The sequence below is a fragment of the Microcebus murinus genome, chromosome 11, assembly GCF_040939455.1.
Source record: "Microcebus murinus isolate Inina chromosome 11, M.murinus_Inina_mat1.0, whole genome shotgun sequence".
Classification (NCBI taxonomy): domain Eukaryota; kingdom Metazoa; phylum Chordata; class Mammalia; order Primates; family Cheirogaleidae; genus Microcebus; species Microcebus murinus.
The window spans coordinates 64542914-64552691 of record NC_134114.1 but is presented as its reverse complement, the minus strand read 5'-3'; the positions used below and the strand labels follow the sequence as shown (position 1 = coordinate 64552691).

At 38.2% G+C, this 9778-nt stretch overlaps 1 long non-coding RNA gene across 1 annotated transcript in view; it reads right to left on the bottom strand.

The window, feature by feature from the left end:
• Positions 1 to 6899: 6899 nt before the first annotated feature.
• The window catches only part of LOC105880432 (uncharacterized), a 105614-nt gene continuing 102735 nt past the window's right edge, over positions 6900 to 9778 (bottom strand). The window contains exons 5-6 of the long non-coding RNA XR_012921706.1: positions 7499 to 7638; positions 6900 to 6977 (exon numbers count right to left, since the gene is read on the bottom strand). This is a non-coding gene — a long non-coding RNA (uncharacterized LOC105880432). The remainder of the gene's footprint in view (positions 6978 to 7498; positions 7639 to 9778) is intronic.

Sequence of the window (9778 nt, the reverse complement as noted above, 5' to 3'; positions counted from 1 at the left end):
GAAACCTGGACTTTTATTCTAGGCTCTGTATCATATACGTTGCTTCTCAAATTTGATTCAGTCAATGTTTATTGATCAATTGCCATGTGCTAAGTCCTATAGAGAACTGCATTGAAATTCCCCACTCATGGGCTTATGGGCTTATTTTCTTATTTGGGTCTGTCCCAAATAATTCTAGAGAAAAAGTTTAAAACATCTTTTGCAGGAAGAGAAATTTCTAAGTCAAAACCCTCTCCTCTCAAAAACCAAGACCCTATTTATTTATTATTTATTATTATGCAACAACATAAATGAGGGAAATCTTTAGCTGTAAGTAACCAAAAGCAAACAAACAAACGACTAGCCTTATTTTTCTGCCTGCCAAAATAAGTAAGGATGTGGAAGAAAAACCTGAGCACTAAGATGCCTTCCTTATTCAAAGCTACCATCTCTAAATATTTTCCTAGTCAACCAACAAATATTGAGTACTCCTTTCCTGTTAGGCATATGTTAGAAGCCTGAGAATGAACAAACAGACACAATCCCTACGCTATTGAATGAAATAATTGAGATATCTGTTCTATTTTCAAAATTTACTTCTTAGCCATCCATATTTTAGTAAGAATTACTTTAGATGAATAACCAATTTTTGTGGCTATTTGCTCTAGGAGGGTATTAATTAGCAATAGCTCAGTTTTGTTGCTTATGATGAGGCTGCAGGGCAGAAAACAGAGAAAAACAATAAAAAGTGAGAGATCATTTTAGAGCATGGAGAATTTGGAAAAGGTGTCCCAGAATGGGATGTCACAGTGGAAACTCATGGTTACTAGACGGCTCTGGATGTCTATAGAAAAATAGGTAGAGGGGTGGCCAAGGAAAACTTTGCATCCTTTTTGCCTAAGGATCTTGGTGACAATTTATTAACTCAGGAATCTGTGAACTTAGAAACCTTATTAGAGAATTTGGATTTTATCAATTTTGAGTGATATCTGCAAAATATCACCTCTTAGTCATCTTTCAGGTAGTTCCAGCCCCTGAAAGATAAAATGTATGTTCCGATATAAGCTATATCATAAACCAGATAACTGATACTTTAGGTAGCTTTCGAGCAGCTTTCGTAACATTTTCCACCAAAGTACCCCTAACTAGTAGCTGAGGAGGAAGTTTGGGGTGGCAAAACCCCATCAACAGAATTACACCAGTGGTGGCAAGAACCAGGAGAACTATTGAGAGTAAGTCTGAAATGTCTTAAAAATATTGTGGTTGTTTTCCTTGAAATGTTAAGCAGTTGTTATATGCTACCCTGTAACAGGTTCACGTTGTTTCACGTGAAAACAATACTTTAAAATACTTGCTATTATTTAAATTGACTCTCTGGAAAGAGATGCCATGGTGACTGTGTGGGTCTTAGTCCACCCATACATTCCTGCACATGCATTGATATGTCTACAGGGTTTCACTGAGGAGCATGCTAAACACAAGGTTTCAACTGTCTGAGTGGTCACACGACCAAGATTTAGTTGAACTGGGAGCATCTTGAATTCATTTGTAAGAGTGATTGCTCTACCTGTCTCATGATATCCATTAGTTTCTGAGACCCCAAGTTTCCAAAGATTTTTGTTTGACCTATATCTAACTGCCAGTGATATAGACTCAGATGGGCAGGAGAGGTGGTAAATATGGGGCCCAACATTCCAGTTCAAAATGAGTCTGGGTGAAGCATCACTGCCAGCCAGTTCCCTTATGGGCTGTTAATGGAGTTCTGCCATCTAAACTTCCTCCTCTGCTACCAGAGTGGGCCCCAGTCAAGGCAGACTGGGTGTAAGACAATAGAGAGCACAGAAAACCTGATCCAACTCTGCCATTGTCTAAGTTCTTTCATCCCATCAATACTTATTAAGTATGTGGCAGGCATCATTTGAGACAGTGGGGACATAATAGTGAAGACAGACAAGGTCACCATGGTAGGCAGAATATTGGCCCCCAGAGATGTCTGCGCACTACTCTCCCAGAGCCTGAGAATAGTTTTGCCTTATATGGCAAAAGAGACTTTGCAGATGTGAGAGTACAGACTTTGAGAAGAAATTATCCTGTATTATCCAGGTGGGCCTAATCTAATCATGTGGGTTCTTAAAATCTGAGAACCTTTCCAAGCTGGGAGAAAGAGGAGACAACAAAAAGGGACAGATTGAAAATGTGAGAGGGATGCAATCTGCTGTTTCTGGCTTTAGAGGGAAAACAGCCCTGTCAACACTTTCATTTTAGTACAGTGAGACCTGTGTCAGATTTCTGATCTCCAGAACTGAAAGATAATAGGTTTTGTGTTGTTTCAAAGCCACTCTATTTGTGGGAACTTGTCACAGCAGCAGTACAAAACTAATACAATTCCAAATTTCTTTGTGTTTGTATTCTAGTGGAAATAACAAATATATATACACATACAAAAGAGTATTTGCACATTATAATGAATAAGGCTATAATAGGCACATCTGAAAACTTTTTAATGCTTTCAGAATGCTCCAATGCATGAATTTTGGTGATAGACAAAGATTAGCTCCCCCTGTAGGAGTTATCTGTCTCCTTTCCAGCTAGAGAACAGACATTTGTCCCTGGGTTCCACTGATTAGATATGGCCATGCTATTAATAGAATTTGAATCAGAAGCCAGTGATGTAAAAGCAAAGGATAGTTCAGGTAATTTCTCTTTTTCCCTCTTTCCCTCCATTCTTTTACCTTCCTCCTTCACTCCCTCTCCCTTTTTCTCTCTCTCTACCTATCGATCTCTCTCTCCTATAATAGCTGGGGCTACAAGATAATACATGGCACAAAAGAGCCGACTTGTCCTTGGTAGCTAGAGTTATTCCTTCACCAGATCTGTTCTGTAATATAGTTTTGGATGTTATTCTGAAAACTTAGTCCAAGCCTAACTCTCTAGCCCTCTCAACAATACAGTAAACCACAAAATATCCTTTTATTAATTTCTTTTTCTTCTTAACCAACCAAAGTCATCTTTGATTTCTTACAACTGAAGGCCATGATGAAAACAGACAGCAATGAAAAAAGATCAACTTTGGACACTGTGGTCAAGGAGGTCTCTTTTAGAAGATGAGATTTGGACTGCGGGAGGAAGAATGTGAAGGAACAAGTAATATGAACAGTGGGGGAAAAGCACTCAGGCTAAAGAAGTGCAAAAACTACTGTACTGGAGCTGGGGGTCCAGAGAGCAAGGCTAATAAGACCCTTGCCTTCATGCCATTTACCTCTGGTTGGGGGGGGGGGGTTTAGAAAATTAAAGGTAGGTAAATGATAGATAACATAATTTCAGATAGTGATATGTGTTATAAAGAAATAAAAGAGAGAGTTGTAGGCTGCAGGTAAGGGACTATTTTGGATAGAGTGGGCAGGAAAGACCTTTCTGAGATGACATTACATAGAGACATAAGAGATTTATGACTTAGAGAAAGTCCTTCGGGTACACTATTGGGACACTTTGCTCAGGGAAGTGAACTTCCTAAGAGTTCTTCTAACAAAAACAAATATTGCAGGGTCATCTCTGCCAAGGTTAGAAATATTGGGAGAATCTAACAAATGTCCCTAGAGGCACAGATTTTTAAATAGCAGTTGTGATCATCTTTATAATGATGTTCTCAACCTTGAACTTGCCAAATACACAAGACCATTTTTTTAGGGAGATAATGCCTTACATTATGAACATTCTTTCACATTCACAAATTGGCTTACATTTTGTCTTAGATGGTTGCCATGTGAACAAGTACTAAAAACAAAATAAAGGAGACAAAGGCAATTTTGGTTCTTCATCACTTTCTGAGAACCTCTTCTGGTTTGATGGACTAGGCTGTCGACAATGGAACGAAGCCAGCATTAACAGGAAGAAACCTCAGCTTCAAGCAACAGTCTTCCAAAATAATCTATCTGTAGGTGGAAGTTGCTGATTTTATGTGAGCATGAAAAATTAATTATCAATGAAAAGGTATTTACTTCTTTTAGAGTTCACATATTTATTGACAAATGAATGTTTTTATCTCCCCAGAGGAAAGAACCATTTCTAAAATTGTTTAATCAACTTACTGACCTGAATCAAAGCTTTGGTGGAAAAAAGGAATGTATTTTCTCAGATAGATCCCAGAAAAGATAGGGCAGGTGGGTTTTTGGTATGTTTGTTTTTCAGTAGAGCAGTTATCTGAAATATCTTTTTCTCTGAAAATCAAAAAATTATTCCAGTAAAATACAAACAGACTCACTGGTAAATATGACAAATTGGACACATACATCTACTTTTACTTTCTTCTCAAACCCCAGAAATGGCAATAAAAGGCATTTTTAGGAAGTGCAAATCAGTAAGAACAGAAAGAACAGAAGAGCAGAACAAAACAAAGAAGCAAGCAAACGAACAACCTGGAGAATGGAAAGCAAATGAATGAGTGGTAAAAAAGAATGTGACATGAGAATAGGAAACACAAAGCCAAAAAGTGGAAAGCTGTGGACTAACCCAATTTTACACCAGAGACTGCACAAGGTTCTAGGAAGGAGGGCATGGGGGTAGGTAAAATAGAAAGACTGAATGAAAGTCAAAAAAAATCAGTCAGATCCGTCAATGACGTGCTCTCCATTTCCCAGCATCCAGGCAATCACCACCCTTTTCTCCACCCCCTAACACCCTGGCGTTAGCAGAGGATTGGAGATCTAGTGTCCGGGGAAGGTTAAACACAGGGTCTTTTGGCTGGGTTGGGGTTGAAAGTGAGGATAGGATAGGATACTGAAAGCAGGAAAAATAATACACGTTAAATGCCGAAAACCCTACTCCTCTTAGTTATTCAGCTTTCAGAATAGTTGAGAAATTTTTACCCTCAACCTGGAGTTTGGAAGTTCCGTCTTCACAGGGTCTGAGTAGCTAAAAAAAAAAAAAAGGTTTAAAGGTATTGGCCTTTGCTTCCGGGGCAGAGGTCACCATGGCCTCCACCTTGGCTCCACCTGGTTTCTGGTCTGCTAAGCAGGTTCTGGTCCAATTCTGCCCCTTTGAGAAGAATGCAGAGTCCACGAAGACCTTCCTCCAGGCCAGGAGAGGCGAGAAAGTCGACTCCACCAATCTCAGCTGCTTGGCAACTGCGACATGAGGCACGACGGCTCCGAGACCCGCATGGACGGATGTGCTCTTTGGAGAAGGGCGTTGCTTGGTCATGGGTGGCGCCACCTCACCGCTCCGGAAATGCTCCCTGCCTTCGCCTCTCACATCCGGCCAGGGGCACTGCGGGTAGTGGGGACCGGCTGGGCACTGATAGCGCCGAAGAGACTCTCAAGCAGATTTTAGCTGGGACTAGGACACTTATCTAAGAAGAGCTTGACTTAATCATTCAAATCACTATCTGGAAGGCTACAGAGTGCAAAGCAAAAAACAAAACAAAGAACAAACCCGCGAGGCGTGTGGACAAACTTGAATTTATTTCACTTTCTTACCGTCACTTACTGCTTAATCCTGTTGAATTGGGCTTCTCTCACACTCACTCAAGGTCTCTTTTCTCGGTCCTTATCTTTCTATCTCAGTAGCATCTGCTGCTCTTAATTCACCCCCTTGTGGAAACTTTCTCCCTCCAGGATCCTTTTTCTTAACCGTAAAGGTGCCCTATCCTAATCCTTTTTCTTCTCTCATTTTTTCCGACGCAGCTCATCTTCTGTCATAATTTGAACTGCCCTCCCTGGGATTAAACCCTGTATTTCTCTTTGGGTTCTAATCCCAGCTTCTTCTTTTTTCCCCCCACCCTCCTCGGGCAACACCTAATTTTAGAAAATAGAATGAATGTTCCTGAATCTCAACTTCTGTGCTATAGTCAGCGTACCTACTAACAATTTCCTCCAAATCTCCACCTCCCACCAACACTTTGTCTAAATTATGATTGATAATCTTATATACACATATACTTACCCCCGCACTTCCCTATTCCTTTTATTTTTATTTTTTTATTACCCCTCCCCCTCACCATTCCTTTTAAAGGCACTTGGTCTGCCCATCCACCTATGCTGGAAACCACAGTATTCTCTCTAGTTCTGCCCTGTCCCTTTCTCTGAATATCTAGTCAGTCAGTTCAGAATATTCTGTCTTTTAAAAACTCCTGAAATGATCTCTTCATTCCCATTCACTCTTCTCTATCATTACTGCATTCTCCCACGCAGTCTTTTTCCAAATTATTTTTGCTTCTGCTTAATTTTACTCTTCCAAAGCACATGATTGGTTTTATCTCCCACTACTACCTGTTTTAGAAAACAGTGCCTAGAGTGTTCAATATCCATTGATGTGAGTAATGAAATCAACTTAGGGGGTTACATCAGCATTTTTTAAAAAAATTAAAATAGAATAAAAATTATCAGAGTGCATGGCACATGGAAAAAAACACACTGGCATTCTAGGCTCCTCAACTAAACAGCCAAGCCAGATAACCCTAACGTTAAAAAGTGGTTGGAGAAGGTACTTCCCCACCCCAGCCCCAATACTCCTACACACTCACACACACACACACACACACACATACACACACTCAAACAGACTCACTCAGAGATGCCTAATGTCTTTTTTATTTGAGGGAAATGTTTAACTTGAGGGGTAAAAGGACCAAAATAAGCAACAGATAAAAGCAGCTTCTAAGAAACACATGCCCTACATGGAAAAGAAAACTCCAAAAACAAAATAAAACGTAAGTCATATCCTCAGAAAGGTTAAAAAAAAAGATATTACAATCATGAAACAAGAATAGGATACTATGATAAATGAGAATATTCAGAAAACAAAACAAGCTATTGAATTTTTTAAAAATATATATGTGATAGCAGTAATGAAAAACAGATTAGAAGGTGTCATAGTCCATTTTGTGCTGGTATAACAGAACACCACAGACAAGGTAATTTATAATCAATAGAAGTTTATTTGGCTCACTGAAGGCTGGGAAGTCCAAGATTGAAGGGATGCATCTGGTTAGGGCCTTCTTGCTACATCATTCATGGTTGAAGAGCAGAATGGCATAAGAGCATGTGAAAAGAAAAGAAGGGAATCAAACTCATCTTTTCATCAGGAACCCACTCCTGAGATAACTAACCCACTCATTAATTAATCCATTCATGAAAGCAGAGCCCTCATGACCTAATCAATTAGAGGTCCTACTTCTCTACATGGTTGCATTGGGGATTAAGTTTCCAAAACATAAACTTTGGGGGACACATTCAAACTATAGCAGAAGGATTGGAAGGTAAAAATTTATGAAGAAATTTCCCAGAGAGTAGAATAGAAACACAGAGACATAGAATATTAAAAAATAGATTAAGAAATAACTAGCCTAGGAGATCCAAAATCCAAATAATGGGAATCTCAGAAATAGGTAAAAAATGTGGGGGGTTGCGGATGTATTAGTCTTCTATTGCTGTTTGATAAATTATCACAAACTTGGTACTTAAGACAACATATATTTATTATTCCACAGTTTCCATGGGCCAGAATTCAAAGTACACTTTACCTGGATCTTCCGTTTAGGGTCTCAGAAGGCTGCATTCAAGGAGTTGGCAAGGACTGGGGTCTTCTCAGGGTTCACTTCTAAATTCATGCATTTGTTGGCAGAATTCATTTCTTTGCAGCTTTAGAACCCTTGGTAGCTTTCTTTTTCAAGGCCAGCAAAAGAGAGAGAGAGAGAAAAGGAGATAGAGACTCTCACTTCTTTACTGTCTTTTAAAAGCCTCACCAGTCCAAGTCAGGCCCACCCAAGATAATCTGTCTTTTGATGAACTAACTTGAAATAAACTGATTGGGGGCCTGTAAAATTCCTTCGCCTTTGTCACATAACATAATACAATCATGGGAGTGCTGTTTCATCACCGTTGCCATATTCTGTTGGTTAAAAGCAAGCTCAAAGTTCCACTCATACTCAAGGAGAGGAATTCCTATACAGACATGTATACCAGGAGGTGGAACTCATGGGCCATCTTAGAATTCTGAGAAGGGAAGCCAATCACTAAAGAAAGATCAGACAATTGATCAGATCTGAAACACATGATTTTCCAGATTAAAAGAACTCACTGAATGCCAGCATAATAATGAAAATAGATCCACTCCAGACTTTGAAAAAACTGTTAGTCACAAGAGCATCTGATAAACTTTCAGAGGGGCATGTCACAAAACAAAGGATTAGAGATGAAAATGGCATTGTATTTCTAAATGCAATGGAACAATGCCTTCAAAATCATGAAGTAAAATGATTTCTGACTTTAATTACGTTTTTTTTAAGTTTTATTTTTCATAGAGATGGGGTCTCACTATGTTGCCCAGGCTGGTCTCCAACTCCTGGCCTCAAGTGATCCTCAGCCTTCCAGAGTACTGGGATTATAGGAGTGAGATAATGTACACAGCTTCCACACTTGAATTTTATACTTAGAAAAACTACCAATCTAATTTTAGGATAAAATAAAGACATTTTCATGTGTAAGATCTCAACTATTGCCCATGTACCTTTACTCAGAAGAGTGCCTAAGGATTTGCTGCATCAAAAAGGTGAAAAATACAAGAAGACAAATAAAACAGGAGAATTAACATAGGTATAAGGCAAAGGGAATCCCAAGATGATGGTAAAGAAGAGCCCAAACAATTATTGTGCAGGGTTGAGAAAGCAACATACCCAGGATTGGGTTAGTGAGAGACTTCAAGAAAGATTTCTTCTGCAAGATGAAATTGAGAATAGAGAATGAAATTGATAGAATACATACTGCATCTTAATATATTTGTGAGAAATTTAGACAATTGACCAAGAATCGGGGCTTGAATTAGTGGTAAATAAGTTAGGAAAAACCAAGAAAATAACAATATAAAGTGATTAAATGAAAAAGTTGTGCAGTAAAGGGAAAGAAATCCGGGTTGACTACATGACACAGCTATGTTTACTACATGGTACAGCTACATACATGACACATGAAGAATGTTTACATAGTCATAATAATGTAAACATTAAATTGGGGAATAAATATATGGAGAATAAAGGAATAATTAGGTTGTGTGTATGTTTTAGAGACATAATGAGGGAAGTGAGCTAGATCTTCAACTTCTATTTCAATAGAGCAATAGATAACACTAAAACTGTCAAAAAAAAAAAAGGAGGCTATGCAAGCATGCCATTTGGAAGGTAAATATCAAAAATCAGCCAAAAATGGTGAAAAGGAAGTGCTCCTGAGGAAAAGGGAATGGAATAGGAAGAGAGGTAGAAGACTGCCATTTTCCTATAATAAGGTTTATATATTTATTTTACATTTTTAAATATGCAAATATAACTCTGATGCAAAACACAAAAGAAATGAAGAAATGAATAAATAAAGCAATTATCTAGATAACTGGTTTATTTTTTTATACTTGATATATTGACTATTATATAAGTTCACTATAATGTTCATTTTGTTGTTATGTTTTAAAATCAAGTTTACTTGAACTTAGACATCAAATGAATGGTTTTTTTCAAAGCTTTCCCCTTAAGAAGTTGGGCACTTAGTTCAAAGTTGTTGCAACTACCTGAAATATTTTTGGAGCTGTCTGCAGAATTTCAAAGCCTGCAAACTTCTTTAAATAACTTTACAGGTGTCAATTCATGAATTTAACATTTTAAAAGAATCAGAAATCATTTGGAATCACATTAGATTTCAGTAGTCAAACGTCATAAAGCTATTTGGATAAAAATCAAGGTATGAAAATAAAATAATACAAGTTACTTTGGGGGGGTGGCTTAAGATTTAGTTGTAAAGATGAATTTAAAAGGGGA